This window comes from Myiozetetes cayanensis, unplaced genomic scaffold, assembly GCF_022539395.1.
Source record: "Myiozetetes cayanensis isolate MyiCay16 unplaced genomic scaffold, myiCay2020 scf13, whole genome shotgun sequence".
In the NCBI taxonomy this organism is placed as follows: domain Eukaryota; kingdom Metazoa; phylum Chordata; class Aves; order Passeriformes; family Tyrannidae; genus Myiozetetes; species Myiozetetes cayanensis.
Window position 1 is genome coordinate 162,588 of NW_026086937.1, and position 16,778 is coordinate 179,365.

Sequence of the window (16,778 nt, forward strand, 5' to 3'; positions counted from 1 at the left end):
GTACAATCAAGCCTCTTGGAAATTAGTTAAACACTTAGAAGGGTATATTTAAAAGAAAACTTTCTGCAATCAACAAAGTACAGCTTTCATCATATGTTCCTGGTCAGAGACTTCTTTTCATCTTGATGGCCATTTAGCTCTTTCTGAGCAAGCTGTCTCATGTGAATTTCCCTCCTGTAAGTCGGTGCTTCAGCTGTGCTTTGATTTTGTTTACCCTGTCAAAGCTTACTGGCTTTTGTACATAGCTGCCATTCAGCTAGTTCAGCTTTTGCAAATGCATATATGCAATGTTACATGCAACGTACAAATACATTCTTCAAAGAAGATGTCAAAACAAGTTTCAGCTCGTTTTCAGCAGTATCTAATTATAGATACATAATTAATGAGTCTGACATTTATCTTTCTTAACACAAAAGACCATACTTACAAATAAAAGCATTTCCTACAGCACATGTAATAGCTAGAGCATTAGTTGAAGAAAAATGAGAATTTAGAGCATGCTATATTCTGAGGAAATAGAAGTATTTCTTGGCAAATAAAATATAGGCTGTTACTGTGGTTGCAACTGTTCTAGATGAAAGAGGTGGTATTTTCCCTTTCTTTTTTACTCAGTGCTATTGTCTAGGCAAGGACACTTTCCCTGGTTGAAATGGTCTGATATATCTTAATGCTTTAGCTTACAGAAATGTAATTGTCCTTATTCCCTAGTACCACTCAAGTGAGTTATAGGAAAGGCGGCTGGAGAATAATATTTGTCTGACATTTTTTTTGCAGTGACAGTGTGAAAGTTCAAGGTTCTCTATTCCATATTTGGTTACTTTGAATTAGTTTGTTAATTACTTTTCACATCCAAACAGAGTAATGAATAAGTGTATTATCTTCTTGCATGTTGGAATGATAACATATGTTTTGGTTAGATTTAGAAACTTCAGGTATATAAATTTGTGACTCACATTTGCAAGTGATCTGTAGTTTGGAGTAATGGACACTTAAATCTAGCTATATACGTATAGAATGATACTGTGAGCAGGCTCTTGAAGATGGTTTCTCTGTGTAAGTGGAGAGAAGAACAAGTCAGCATCCAGAAGAAAATGCTTGTTCTGCACAGCACAGTGTGTGTGGTGACAGTTTATGTGAGGTACTACTCGCTGAAATGGTACAGAAACCTTTCCAGCTAGTATTTTGTCTTCTGTGTGTGTCTGTGTGTGTTTGCAAGTAACAGGTATTTGGGCCTGAAGGTGTTTAAACAACATGCAGATTGATCTGTTATATTGCAATGGTGTGAAGAGTCCTGAGCGTTCTTGAGGGCTTGTTTGGGAACGTGCCGGGGAATGTGTCCTTGCCGTGAAAAGCTGGCCATCTGAGCAATTATAATAGGCAACAGAAAGGAAAAAGTAAAATGCGGAGTTGAAACTACTTGCCTGATTCTAAGCATGGAGTGGCACAGTAACCCACCTCTCCTGAACTGTTGTCTAAGGAGAAGGATCTAGACTTTCTCCCTTCACCTTGCATTCCCTCTGTAGCTCAGGTTTTAGTGTCCTGTTTCTTCAGCTGCTCCTACAAACTAAGCACCTAGAAAAGTTGTGGCATGAAGGAATGTACATGTGAGAGTCTGGAAGGGGCTCTGGAAAGGGAAACCAAACAAAAATCTTCAGCTAGGACTTCATTTTCTCAGGCTGACTCTGAGTTAGCAGGAAAATAAGCACAAACACTGTTCCCTTCCTCATCATGTCTGTAGGTTTCTCCAAGCTTGGTTTCAAGCTTTTTGGTGTTTTTCCTGTGTCATCTTTTCATACTGCAATACATTTAATTTTCTTTTTGAGAGTTGCTACAAAGAAACAAATTTATCCATTTACTTTTAGCTGTAGGCACTGTGGTGTGTTTTGGTTTGGTCTATTTGCATGTGCAGATTTCCAGCTCTTCCTACAAGCTGGCACTTTAGGTTTTACTTAGTCCTTATCTATGGTTCTTTTCAATTGTAGGTGGCTCTCTTTTTGATTCTGGATGAAGGCTTAGTTAAATGCCTATTTAAGGACTGACGAGTAATTTAAAGGATTTAGGGGAACATTCTGTGCTATTATATGCAAATACATGCCATGCCTGGCTCCCTGTGTCATTAACCTGGCAGTCATTTCATGCATGACTCCCCATCTTATTAAGCCAGCAGTATGGAATATTTGATTTACTAAACTGCTATGAACTACTTAGTGTGCTAATATAGGAATATAACTTTTAAATTTCTCTGGAATAACTATCTTTGGAACAGATTCAGGAATACAATAACATTATTTTGACAGCTGTGCTCAGTTACTAAGGTCTATTGTAGTAAGCTTCACAGAACTGGTGGAGACATACCTGTGATTTGAATAAGCCATACAATGACTGAAAATGAAAGCCATCAGATTAATTAGAGCCCTTCAGGATTCTGCAGGCATTGGAAGCCCAGGTCTGCAGTGTACATGTAAGTGTTCAGCGTGCAGAGTTTGTGGGAGATACCTACAGGTGTGTGCAGTTCTGAATCTAAAACTCTTCAACATTTTGAAAACTGCTTATATCCAAGCTCTTCCCCTTCCTGGGCTTTTGTTACCATGGCAGCATTTACTGACCAGGAGATTTACTGGAGATAGTGGGGAAAGGAGTGTATATTTGCTGACTTGGTTCTGTGCCAAATGGAGTAGGAATTATATGTGCAGGATGTTGGATTCTTCCTTTAGTGTCCATTTCAGCTAGCATCTAATGTCGTCCAGATAATTGCAAACCACTCTATCATCATTCAGCTAGCTGCATAGGACAAAACAAAGAGAAATTAAGGATCAAAAGGAAGGAATAGCAATTTAAAACGCTTTTAAATGTTGTTTTCTCTCTTTCTCAGTCGTAATACTTAAAAGCCTTTAATTTGTCCCACCTCTTATCCCCCCTCGGAGACGTACACATACACTCACACTTGTATGACTTTGAGTGCTTCTGGCTTGATTGATAATACGTGAGCACCGAGTTGCCCAAGAAAATGTCACAAGCAAGAAATGAGGTCAGATAATGGCATCCAAAACCAGAGCAGAGGGAATCATTCAGCATCCTCTGGTAGTTTGATTGCAGCTAAGAGTGTGAATCAGCTCCACTTTTATACCTCCTTTATGTTGAAAGTTCTCTAGTACTTTGTATGTGTGCTTTGGATTTGGAGCAGGCATCTGAATCACAAATGCAGCATAATGCCATACATACAGTATGGGTCATCAGAGACTTATTTACCTAGAAGGATGGTGATTTCAGAGGGCTGTGTAAGTCTCCTTTGAAATGTGCCTGTGCTCTATGGTACTTTTAGCATTAGCACAAGCTGTGAATATGCATTCAGGTGGGAGCTGTGTGGAAAGTGAGCCCCTCACGTGTGGAGGAAGCAGGGTAGGAAAGTACTGCTAGGACTGACTGGGGAAGTGTACACAGCTGTCTGGGGCAGCGTGAGCTGCAGAGCGTGCATGGTAGGGGGATGCACAGATGACTTTGCTTAGCGTAGCAGACCATGGTTGAAGAAAATAAAGGCTCAGCAGCATGTCCTATACAGCACGTTCAGTACCCTGCTCAGCAGAGACCATGGTCAGTGAGAAGATGTGAAACCATCTCTGGACAGGCTGAGATGTGGAAGCATTGGCAAAACACACTTGGTGTGGCCAAGAAGCCAAGGACAGATTGAGGAGTAGTTCAACTCTCTCCCATTTAAACATTGGAGAAATAAAATTCTCAAATTTTGGCAGAAAATTGGGGAAAGCAGAAAATTGTGTGAAGCAGGTCTGTCAAAGGACAGTCAGTAGTCCTAAATGTAATAGATCTGTACACATTTTAGAACCATATTGTTATGTCTTATTAACTTTTTGGTAAGATCCATCTACTTAGCTCCTGTTCCTCATTGCACTCATCAGTCTTTTCTTGCTGTATTAAATTTTTTTCCTGTTTCTATAGATGCCTGCCTTCCCACCCACCCTCCCTCCCTCTCAAGAGCAAAACTGATTTCTGGTTTGCTTTAAAGTATCAATGTATTTTGTTCCCTTTTGTTTTCTGTAGTGGCAGGTTACCTCTTTTTACAGATACACTTCATCAAAGCTGGACTCTGCTTATGTTGCTGATCTCTCCTACTCTATTTTCATTTGCATGATTAGGTCTCTGGTTTGTAAATGCTTTTCACTTCTCTCTTTGTGCAGTAGAGTCCCCAGTTTTTTGCCTGTTATCTGCTGATCCTAGCTATGAGATGAAATGACCTCTGTGAGAGAACTGGGCAGCCAGACTATATGAGAGTTTTAGTTTTCCATATCTGTTCATTTATCTGAACAAGTAAAATGATACAAAACTACCATTACAGGTAGAATTCCTGTGTAAAGAATACAGTCAAGTGCCTCAGTTGATAGCCTGCTATTTTTTTTTGCTGTGGGTAACTGAGGTGACAGATAAAGTAGACAAAGGTGAATAGTATCCCTGATTAGAGGCAACTACTTAGGGCAGGAAAACAGGAGTCAGGGACATAGTATATGTGGGTGAGCAGAATATCAGAGAGGAGGGAACGTGAATCTAAGTGTGGAAAGCTTTAATGGCAAACATTTTAAATGCTTGTAGCCTGTAGCATACCCCTAACAACTGCAGTTTTATAGTCAGGTTCTGTTATTATCGTCTCCCCCCCCCATTTCTGTGTGAATAGCTTACCCAAACATGAGACACTTAACTGGCTGCTGTGTTAACTAAGCATGACACAGCGCAGACTCAGTGAGAAAACTTTTGATGGAGGGGCCACTAATTCACCCAGGTAGTCCATTCAAATAGTTCAATTTGACAAACTTCTTTCTGGAAACGTGAAGTTTCAGCCTGATTTCCTGCTGGTTCACCCATGCAGCTCGCTGGAAGCATGCCAGCTACAAAGTGAGATGCACAGGATGTGGAGGTTGTTTGGATGTTCTGCTAGGTGGGCTACCCTGTGTCTGGGGCTCCCGGATTTCCAGGCTACTGCCTCTGAGCCAGGGCAAGTGGACAGCCAAAGGTGCGAGACAGCTCACCAGGCAACCTCGGCTGAAACTATAGTCACCTCCTCTTTTAGAGAGCATTTCTGAATTGATGAGCAGAATAAATTCATCTCAGGAACAGCAAAGTTCTCTTTGGATGCATTCTCCTTTCCTGCTTTAAAAGTGAATGAAACAAGGGCAGGAAAGTAAATTGAAAGACAGAGAAGGAGGTATTACAGCTTTCAATTAACATATATTTCTTCTATGTATTACCAAAGTTAAAGCTGAAGAAAAATTTTTGAACAAAGCTGTGATGCTCCCTGTCCTTGAACAGAATTGTAGGCCCAGAAACCAAAGGAAAGTAAGATGAAACCGAAGGCTTTTCAGTCATGAGAAGATTGCACTGCTTCAATTAAATGTGTCCTTCCAATCAGGTTAGTAAATCCAGAGGAGGAATTATGATGAACATATTTTTATAGGTTTAAACCCTAGTTTTGCTAACTCAAATCAAAGGGACTGGGATGGCAAGCTGTACAGTCTGAAACACGGGAATGTCTTCCTGGGAAGGCTCCTGCTGGTTCAGCGATTAGTCGGCATGCAGTGGCCAGCCATCACCATCAGCAAGCAGCTGTCACACCCTTTGGCTGAACTGGAGCTGTTTCTGGCCATACAGTGCAGTGCACAGCTTGCTGTTTTATTTGCTTGCTTGCATTTGCTGGGTTTTGTGGCCTGAATTATTCATACGGTAGCAATTGTCAAATGATCTAGACCAGAGAAATTCATTTTCTTTCAGGACCCAACCTGGTGTGGCAGCGTGCTGTTATATACCACACCAGAATTAGCAGCTGCTGCTTTATAGAGAGGCAGTGCTTCACTGATGTACCCCTAGAAAGGCAGCTGCCAAGAGATGGCCCTGAATGTTTCTGAGGCAGGTGTTGACATTGGTTTGCAGATACAACCGAAGTTGATGACAAAAACAAAACCATGCCAAATGAATGAGGAAATGGGAACTGTCTTAATTCTGAGTTTTGTAGCAGATTTGCTGTCTACTGGTATTTTCCCATTTTCCTCTTTTCTGCCTACTGTGGGCCACCAGTACTGGACTAAGGTTACAACTGTATAAGGACGGATTCCTCTATCGAGTCCAATTGTGACTGGGCACAACTGCAGTTTCCTTGTAGCAGCAAAATGGACAGTTGTCTACACTGGCCTTTCACCTCAATTAGTGGTTGCTTTGCAAGTAATGAGAGAAGCTGTGACTGTGGGAACACAAGTCATGTTGCTGAGGAAGAACTACCTACTGTGCACAGCAAAATATCCATGTTTACCAACACTCTCCATTTACCACTGGAGACTGCAATATTCAAACATCATATCCCTTTAGCTTCCCCAGAGCTACTGCTGCATTTTCTCTCCTCTTCCTCTCCATACTACCATAGACTTTGAAAGAAGAAAAGTTTCTAAAATTATGGCCAAGGAAAAAGTATATTTTGCTCTGAAACTGTACTTTATGCATCAGAAGGATGCCTTCACACCTGGGGACTCAGTCATGCTCAAAATTGAAGTCAAGCTCCTGTTTGTAGCAGGAAGACTCATCCCCAGGTCTTTACAGGCTGCAGAAATGCTTTAGGGCCCATAGACTCTTGCTAGTATGATCTACCCAGGAGGAAGCCTACAGAAGAACCCCAGAGCAGGGCTGGAATTTGCATTTGGGATCAAACATAAGAGGAACAGTTCACCTAGAAGGTGATACATGTAATATATTCCTGTAGAAGAAAGCTCTCATCATAGATGGACTCTTTAATCTGGCAGAGAAAGGTATAATGAAACTATTCTGCCAGTAACTGAAGGCAGGCTAATTGGTTTATACAGTGAGAGTAATTAATCACTGGAACTGAGGGAGTTTAAGATCCTCTATTACTTGTAATCATAGTGCAGTGTCTTTCTACACCTCAGCCACAAGGAAGGGACTTGAGATAGAACTCATTGTGTTCATCTTTAGTCTGTGCTATGCTGGAAGCCCTAAACCACATGGTTCCTGCTGAACTAGGAATCTGTGAATAATTACTATTAATTTTTGCCCTTTTTCTGCTCTAGTGGTTATTTTGAAAGCAAAATGGGAGGGAAATCCTACAACTGAATTTGACATCACGATGAAATTTTAGTCTGTTAAAAGTCCCATGATTTTTTTTTTATTCAGTTAATTTCAGTATAGTTTAAAAAATAAGATTTTTCTTTCCTTCAAGAAAAGACTTTCTAGACTTCTGAGCACGTGTTACCCATCATGGAATAAGCAGGCACAAAGCAGATGACAAAAACACCCTTCATGGCATTTCCTCTGTCATTCATGAGGCATTATTTGCAGTTAATATAATCTAAAGCAAACATAATGGTTTAGTTGCTGTTGCATTGCATTCCTTATGATTGGAAAAAACTATGATCAACAGTTCTGCTTTCCCTTCCATTGTAATAATAAATAGTAAAAACTAGCAATTCCATTTAAAATAGGTCTAAGTGGCACTACAGATCAGACCAGTGAAGCATTGTTTACCTTTCAGATTATGAACTTGTGAAGGATTTCTTGATTATTCTTTTTCTTGGTAATACCATATAATTAACTTAGTAACATTCTGAGTTTTAATAAAGATTTGTGTATTACTGAATTATACAAACAAGTTTCATTTTTCCAGGTCTGCATGTAGGAGAAGTGTTAGCAAAAATAAATATTCTAATCACTTTTGTCAAAACAAATTGCTAACAATGTCTTTACTATTCTGCATGTGAGAGCTACTTGTGACATTCATTAATCCAACACTTTATGATTTTGATTTCCAGATGGAATGATTAGCATTTCTAAGCTTTTTATATTCAAACTGCAAAAATAAGCCTTTTTCAGAGGTCACTGGAGGCAAATAATTTAAGTCTAACACTTGGCCTATTTAAAAATCTTTCTGATGCCTTTATTTTGGATATTATTTAAAAACTTTATTTATTATATGAAACAATGAACTGTTGTTATCTACAAAGGACTTTCCTACAGTTAATCTTTTCTTTTATCTTCCTACATCCCTTCCTGATCAAGAATACCACGCCTCACAGTATTGCAGAACTAGAATGCTTGGGAAAAAAATTATTTTTTTTGATTTTGTGTATGAACAGAGCACTAACATATTGTGACTGATCACGAAATGGTATCACTTCACTTTTATCAGTTGCAAGTGTGGAGAGAAGTGGCTGTATGCTTTTATATTTAAATTGTGGATATTAGATAGGTCTACTGGCTATCTCTTGGCATACCTTGTAGAAACTTAGGTTTAGCTTCATTCTTTTTAGCCTAATTCTTATATTTATTTTCCTTCAGATAATCTGCTGGGGGAATGGTGACACCTTTGTGAGGTATCTTGCTCTGTAAAACTCTATGGGCTGTCTCCTACAAATAATGTGAACTCCTTCCTTCAGTTTGAAAATTTGAGATCTTTTAGCCACCTATATGCAAAAACTCTTGATTATTTTTTGTTATTTCAGGGTTTGTAAATTGCCATCCCCATTCTGCTTAATTAAAGAACTGGATGGTGATACTCGTGACCGCATGCTTATTGCCACATCAGTTGTCCGACAAAAGAAATTCCTCCCTCACCCCAAACGGTTCCTTTGAAGAGGGAGTTGTGCTTGAAACCCCCTTGAGATACCAGAGAGTTGCTGTTCTGCCATGAGAGATTTGTTTCTCTGGGATTTGCAGCAGTTGGCTGTAGTTTAAATTTAAACGCTTTAAACTTAAGTGACATGTTGTTGCATCAAATGTGAGCCTGATACACACACTGACTGCATCCTGACTAACGCTGCAAAGACTATTGAACAAATCTGTTAAAATCCAGATACTTTGGTGTTTTGGCATCCTGAACGGCACTTTTTGACCTTGGTTGTGGCCTGAGGATTAATGGTGAACCAGTCTAGGCAAAGTACTGTGCAATGTTGCTGAGGCAGTGGGAATGCAAACCTTTCCCCTTTTGGGAGTCAGCAATAAAATTAATAGCAAAGTTGCAGCAAGTGGCCAAGTTCCCAGCTGGAATGCTGCAGCAATACACTGTTGAAAGGAATATAGAATTTCATTTTCCCTGTTTCAAAGAGTTGGGTGTCTGAGATGGGAAAAAGCTGTGAAATTTACACAGCCCTGTAGATACGCTGTAGTTTCCTAAGGAAAGATGCTGCTGATTTGATGCCTAAAAAAAGGCACTGGTAAGGAGGAGAGTCTGCTGCTGCTTCAGGTTGTATACAAAATTTTGAGCATCTGTGCCTTTCCTTTCCCGTATTTTTAAGTGCATCTGAATCCCACTTTTACAGAAGTCTTAGAATTTAGTGAGTTTGTGTCAAAAAAGTGGTTATATTCTTTCCTAGGTGGTTGATAAATACCTGATAATACCTGAAAGCTTGTGAATGTGGACTGAGTAATGCTCCAAAGTACATAATGTGAAGAAGATATATAACAAGAAAATAATGAGTTGATAAGTCAAGAACCTGATTACTGCCTGCTATTTATCAATAAATATTCACTGCCTATCAGAGGACTTATAGGTAGTTTTGTCAGCGTTACAGTTCTATAGCAGAGAAGAGAATTGGGTTCCAGATCTTCGTAATTTCTAAATTCTGCATAAATGGAATATTCAAATAGGCTGCCAAAATAGTGAAATGAATCTGGGGAGGACTAATATTTTCTTTTAAGTCTTCAGAAGGGTAGGGCAGCAATCACTGTTTTGTTCAAATAGGCAAAATTTTGTATCAGTTTTTTTAGCACCATAAATCCAACATAACTCTTGATTTTGGTGGATATGTACATGATAAACACACAAAACTCAGAATCCATTCCAGCTGGAGGCTGAAGGCTTATGTTTGCAAAATTATCCCACAGACAGGCACAGATAACTGATCAGTTCATATTTTGCTTTGCACAATTTAATTACTTAGTTTTTCTCTGCTTTTCCTTTCTCTTTATTGACTCTTATTAAGTTTTCCTTAGGGTTTGCATGCCTGGAAAACTTTGACTACTTAAACAAGTAATCCTGTTTACTCATCATATTATCCCAGCCCAACTTTTGGGCTGAAGTGTGTATTTTCTTAAAGTCTTTTGGAACTATTGCTATTCAGTATTATAATGATACTAAGAACTGCTCTTGTAAAAGTGAGGCAGCAGATTTGTGTGGCCAGTTTGGAGAACTATTCAAGATTTTAGAGCTATGAAAAGAGTATTTTTTGAGGGAAACTTTGTAAATGATGTAAGAGCCAATGCTGTTTTCTTTTACGTTTCATTTGAAATTTTTTAAGTTCTTAAAGCATAAATAACTGGGTCGCTTGTATTGTAAGTTGCATAAAATGAGTGGAACAGTTAATGAAACTAGTTGTGTTTTAAGTTTAATTGCTTTATTTAATGCATTATGTTTTAGGCATAATTTTGGAGTATTTTGCTAACTGAGACTGATGGTGAATTTTTAGAAGTCCTAATAAGGCATTATGTTGTTTATGTTTTTATTTTAATGAGGGAAATTTTAGAAACTTTTTTTTTAAATTCTTGAAAGTTTAGAGATTTTTTTTTTTTCCTTTAGTCTGGCACCCCCCAAAACCAGTAAAAAGTCAAATTAAATTAATAGTAAAACTGTTAGTGTTATTAACTTTTCGGAGAGAACTCCAATGGGAATAGAGCCTGTGAAGAGCTATCTGAATTCTCACAGTCTGTAAAATTAGCATTCTAAATTAAAAATGACAAAGAATACACCCTTCTGGCACAACAGATGAACTTTAAAGACAAAACGTTGATGTTTATCAGTGTGTGTGTGTTCACAATTATTCTGAAAAGTCTTAAGAAAGACAATGAGTGTTTTCCTGAGGAAAAATGTTGATAACTGAATTTTAAAATAAAAGCAAAATGTATTCATTGTTAAGACTAAAGGGAAAAGACTTTTTTTCAGTGCATGGATATATGTCTGATTTGGTTGTCTGGTTCTAACACAATCAAACTCACTAAGTTAGGAGACAGGAAAGTAAAAATACATCTTTTTTGAATATAGTTACTAATTTTTTGAAATTCAAAAGAGTGTGAGAATTAAAGACAGGTTGGTACCTCTGTGTATACAGTTGTGGCTAATTTTCAGTTTGAAGTTCTCAAAATTAGTTTTCTGATGAGCAAGGTGCAGTTTACTCATATAATTGCAGTTATTTTGAGTTACTGGCCTATTTGTGTAAGGAAAAGTTTGCTTATTTAATACTTTATTTTTAAAAAAACCTTATGTTAGTAACATTAGACTTGTGGAGTTTAGATGTTAAGTTCTACAAAATATTTTAATCTTTCCAGCCTTAAATTTCTTTCATATTCTGTTGTGGTTCTAAAAATCTAGGTCCATATTTCTAAAGTTTTTGCTCTGCTATCAATACCTCCTGTAAATTCAAATGCATGGATGAACTACAGTTGATCACAAATCACTTGGGAATTGTGAGCAGTCCAGACAACAGTGGGGGATGTGAGTATGAAAACTGATGCTGACTTAAGCACCTCTTCCAGTGAGGGGACGCTTTTGCGAGTTATTTCTTTGCCAGGGGAAGACCCATAAGAATTACTCAGAATGGCAGAATCTAGCATATATGTGTTTTCAAAATCGGAAATATAATGATGCAAGCTTAGAAAGTTATGGTACGAATGGGAGACCTGTCTTTCTGAACAGGATGGCTTTGTCCAGAAGTTTCAATTCTGAGGGCATTCCTGTGGTTTTACTAGAGAATAAGTTAATTTCTACCATGACTTTCTGTGTTGCATCTTTTCCTTTTGGGTTTACTCCTGGTAATTATCAAGTAAGCTAGGATTTTTCATTCTACCCTATTTTAGTCTTCCAAACTGTTAGTTTCAAACAGAGAACTTCAGAAAGATGCTGGCCTTTAGAGTATTCTGGGTACCTGTATACGTCACAAAACCTTACAGAGGAGTGAAGGGCTATGAACCAGAGTTGTAACCAAATCTGAGAGATACAGGCAAGTAGGTGACCAAGTTTCCATGTAATTTCAGTTTTTGTAGTTAGGTGTTTAGTTGTTACTGAAAATTACAGATATAGGACCAAACATACTGTAATATTATTCAGAATATTGAGAGATTTCAGATTAGAATGATCTTTTTTAGAATAGAGCTCTCTGAACTTGGGGATATCATTGGGGGATAGCAATGAATGACTTGAAAACCTAATTTCATGGAAACTGCATTCTTCCATAGACTCTGCAGGACGGGGGTGTTTGTACAAAGTTTTGAAGACAAAATGTTCCTCATCATAATTCCTTTCCAATATGATGTCAAATAATTGCATTGCATTTGATGGATCTTCTATTCACGCACATTTACCACTTGGTAAATGTTTCTTTGAGCTTAAATCCTGTTGGTATACTTCAATTTCTATTAAATATGTGTGTGGAAATTACACAATATCAAATGAAAAGAAGTCAAATATCAGAACTGCCTTCTTCCAAATCAGACAGATAGCCAATCCTATTGAAATGACTTGTCATTTTGAGATTGTCATAGTCCAACTTGTAGAAAGAAGCAGAATTAAAATAGCAGCTTGTTTAATGCCGTCCTGCGTTGTTTACAGGCTTTCATGAGATCTCCTGTCAACTCACGTTAACCAGAAGTCATTGTTTCCATTGGAAACTTTGACAACTAGAAGTGTTTGGTTGCAGTGGGCCTTGTTACTTATGTTTTGTTACCTTGTGATAATACTGTAATAGGTCATTACTGTTCTTGTTACAGAGAAAAAGATTTAGTTAGGTGATGCATAGTGGCTGTTTCTGTTGAAAATGTTTGCACCTTGAAGCTGCGATGCCTCCTCGCATCATTAAAGTACAGATCTAGGAAGAGGAAAAGCATATTTACTGGAAAACAATGAAGGTGGAATGACATCTGCATGTTTGTGAGTCAGTCTTCAGTATGTTAATGGCAATATGAAAAATGGGCAGTTGCTACTCCATTGTTGATGGTGATAAGGGGGGACTCTCTTCAGCACAGACCCCACTATTTTTGTGGAGGGCATGAATTTTCTGTTGCTGCAATATTTGCAACACCATGGGAATAGTGACCTGGGTTTTGTTTATTTCCATCTCAGTATTCAACAATGCTTAAACACGTGCTTAATCTCTCTCTAGTTTTAAAATCATAGTTTAAAGAAATCTCTCATAAAAGTGAATGAAACTGCACACCATAAAATCTCTTTAGAAAAGAGATTTTTAATGGAAACAGTGCTGCAAGATTTATTGTAGTGGTTCTGAAATTGCACTGTTATAGTAAGGGTTAAGGCTCAATTGTTCACTCTCCAGTAGCAATAACTTTCTCATTGGAATCTGAAAATAAACCCCTATGAATAAAATGACACCAAAGACTTGTTTTCTTGAGACAACTAGCCTTTTTGTACAGAAACTATTCGGAGGTCTTATACTGTAGGTCTACTGAAAAATTACACTCGCTTGCCAAATATCTTAATGACTTTTCTCTCAGTGGTTGGTAATAGTGAAATGTTATTCTAGTAACCATAATGTCTCTCATAAAACAATTGCATACAATATGTACTGTACTTCTATTTTAGTGAGCACTTTCATTGGGCTTGTACTGCCAGTAGCCATTTAACATTTTATAGCAAACTGCTCACCAGTCCTTCAAGTGTAATATTGCAGAAACAGTGAAGAAATGCGTGATTAAAAGCATTCACTGAGAGTGGGCCATTTAGTACTACCCTATCTTGCAAGATAAACCAGCCTTCACACGTGCAGGCGCTCATCATATAAATGACAGTTCTATGTGGTCATTTAATTTTACGATCTCAATTCTCGCATATATTGCTAACATAAATATAGCGTTCTCCTGCAGGGAGGTCTGCTGGGTATTATAAAATCAGTAAGACCTCAGTGGGTTCAAATGGACATCTTTTATAATTATTGCTATAAAATTTCTTGACAATGCATTTGTTGTCCAATGGGTAAAGAAAGTGATTTTCTGAAAGAATGGGTTTTGACAAAGAGAGCAACAGAGCTTAGGCGTGTGTTCCTGTGCTCAAGCATATTTAAATTACGTCCGTTACTCTTACCTTTTGGACAGAGGCCAATATCCTGGAATAACTTTTTGCAATGAAGCTCCAGTCAGAGTGTGGCTGTATTTTCCATTGTTTTCTGGTGGGGTGAGACAATGTAGGATATCTAGGGGGAAAAGATTAATTTGCTCTTTAATGCAATTAAATCCTATTTGACAAGTAATTCTTTTTACAAGACCTTGAAGAGACTGGGGAATCTGAAAGAGGACGGGGGCAGTAAATGTATTCCCAGAAGTGGTTTTAAGGGAAGAAACAGACTTGTCTATGCTGGATTTCAAAACAGTCCTTTTAGCTGTAAATCATCAGGAGGGACCCTGATACATCTTTCTTATAGTTTTCTAAAACTATTCTCTTTGATGTATGTCTGGAAAGGAATTTCCATCCTGTTTATTCACACCTACATAATAAAAAGATATTAAGTTTCCTTTAGAAGGCTGAATAGGAAAGTTTCTGTGCTTGAATTACCTTTGGAACGTGGGCTTTGCCAATGGAATGACTGGGTTGTACAGCACCACTGTGCAGCTCTGAGTGCTGGCCTTGGGGACTGCCAGCAGACTGTGAAAAACATGATCTGTGTGCTGTTGGTCAAGAGCTGGTGCCTCAGAAGTGGTTCAACTGTATAGTGCCTTGATGCTATTGATTGAGTTTTATGTAAAACAGCTGTATCAGTTGTTTTGGACTATTATTTTATTTTGCATCCATCAAAATAGAATGGCATCAGTACCTATATGGATAGACTGTATCAGCATCCTATTACTTTCCATCTTGCATTTCTAATTTTTATATATATTTTTAAATGTACGTCATATGTTACGGAAGGAGAGATAGTGTTCTTGTGGGTTGGTGATACTTCGTGGATTTGGTTGAAATTAGAGTGACTGATGCTAGCTTATGATCTAGTTCCTCTTGTCCATCTTGGAATGGACAGGAGAAGTATGCAGCACAAGGGGTTCTCTGTCATTTTGTTTTACAAGAAATGTATCTCTCACATATCAACAACACTTTCTTAAAGGTATGTGGGCATTCTCATGTTATTTGATTGCCCGGTGTCAGTAGTGATGGGATTCTGATCTCTAAACAGCCTTGTAAGTGCTGCAGTATTACATATATATACAGTAACAAAAGAAATTTAATACTAAATGTGTATTGGAGCAGGAAGTACAAGTGTGATGTGCATTTACTTCAGAAGTTAATTGGATGGTTACAGCATTATGATGTATTTGCAGTTGATAAATAACTGCACAGTAACCTTTGATAAGATTAAGGTAGCATAAGTTAACTTGCCAGTACTGTGTTAGTTAGGAAAAGGTGAAGGCAAAGGCACAATAATCAGTATATTTATTAATGTATGTGGGGGTTTTGGGTGTTGGCAGATCATGTTTTTGATATTTTTTCTTATGCAGTTCTAAAACCATTATATTAATTGTTTTTCTTACCTGGAATGAGAGCACCAAGTGTCTTTAAATACATTTACCTTTGAAGTCATTAAAATAAAATGTCTACTGGCCATGGTGAATAAGCAAATATACTCTGCATGAAAATAGGCAATGATAAGGAAAAAAATATTATGCAAGAAAACAGTAACAGAAAGGTAAAGAGATTTTAGTTGCAGTTTCTTTACTGGAACCTTAGCAAACCTAATTGATTATTCTGAGCCATCTGAAACATAAATATATCTTAGCTGCTATAGCTTGGAGATATTTGCTAAGAAGATTGCCAGTCTTTTGTATAAAGAGTTGAAGCCAGCTTCTTCCATCCATGTTCCAGAAAGAAATAATTTACAGGAATTCCAAGCACTTTGGGAAAGTTTTTCATGCCTCTCACAAGTATTATAGTTTACTCGTAGGAAAAAATGAACTTGGGTGAGTGGGCAAATGTGTAATTCCTAAATAGATACAAAATAGAAAGGATTAGATAAGGAATGGGGAATTCAGACATAGAGCTAGCTGAGAAAATGTAAATAGTTTGACTGAGATCTAAGCTGATTTCTGTATTTCAAATGAGAAAGTTTCTTCTGCACATTAAAAGTGTGCACTACAGGTATACAGATAAAAGCTTTCCGGATACTTAATGGTGAGATTAGAACACCCAGGTTCAGTATTCAAACTACATAAATTGATTTTACTGTAAGGCAACAGCTCAGCCTGTGCTTCTTGGGTAAGAGTAGTGGTTTTCTGTACACAACACCCGGGAAGAGAGTTCTCAGAACACCTCAGCTGTGCAGGCAGCAAGCACAGCTTCCAACAGTGAGCATGAGCTTAATTCTTGCAGACTGCATTCCCCTACCTTTGCTGCTGTGCCCAAGAGTGGTGTTTGTCTGTTTGGTCCTGCTCCCCAGTGTGAGGTTCCCTGGTCTAAGCGGAGAAGGATATTTGGCCATCTAATTATAACTGGTAAACCACTTTTGATCAGTTGTAATATTCATGAATATTTGTACAAATTTTCACAATGCATCCTTTCTTTAAAAACTGTGTATGCTGAATGTCTATAGGAGTCACTAATATATTAAGCAATTTATGGTTTTTTTCTATACAGTGAAGGAGTTTCTCCAACATTTATCTGTGCCCGTGTAATTACAAAATGAAGTTAACCGCAGCCAAAATAATAGGTTGGTTTTCAGACCACATAGTGCTTCTACTTAATGCTTTCTGCTTATTTTTAAAAATGTCTGTATGAACAAGTCTAA

The 16,778-nt window shown here is 37.9% G+C and overlaps 1 protein-coding gene across 2 annotated transcripts in view; it reads left to right on the forward strand.

Annotated features, from left to right (window-relative positions):
* The window catches only part of NCBP2 (nuclear cap binding protein subunit 2), a 208,717-nt gene that overhangs the window by 154,971 nt on the left and 36,968 nt on the right, over window positions 1-16,778 (forward strand). The gene's annotated exons all lie outside the window — the stretch shown is intronic.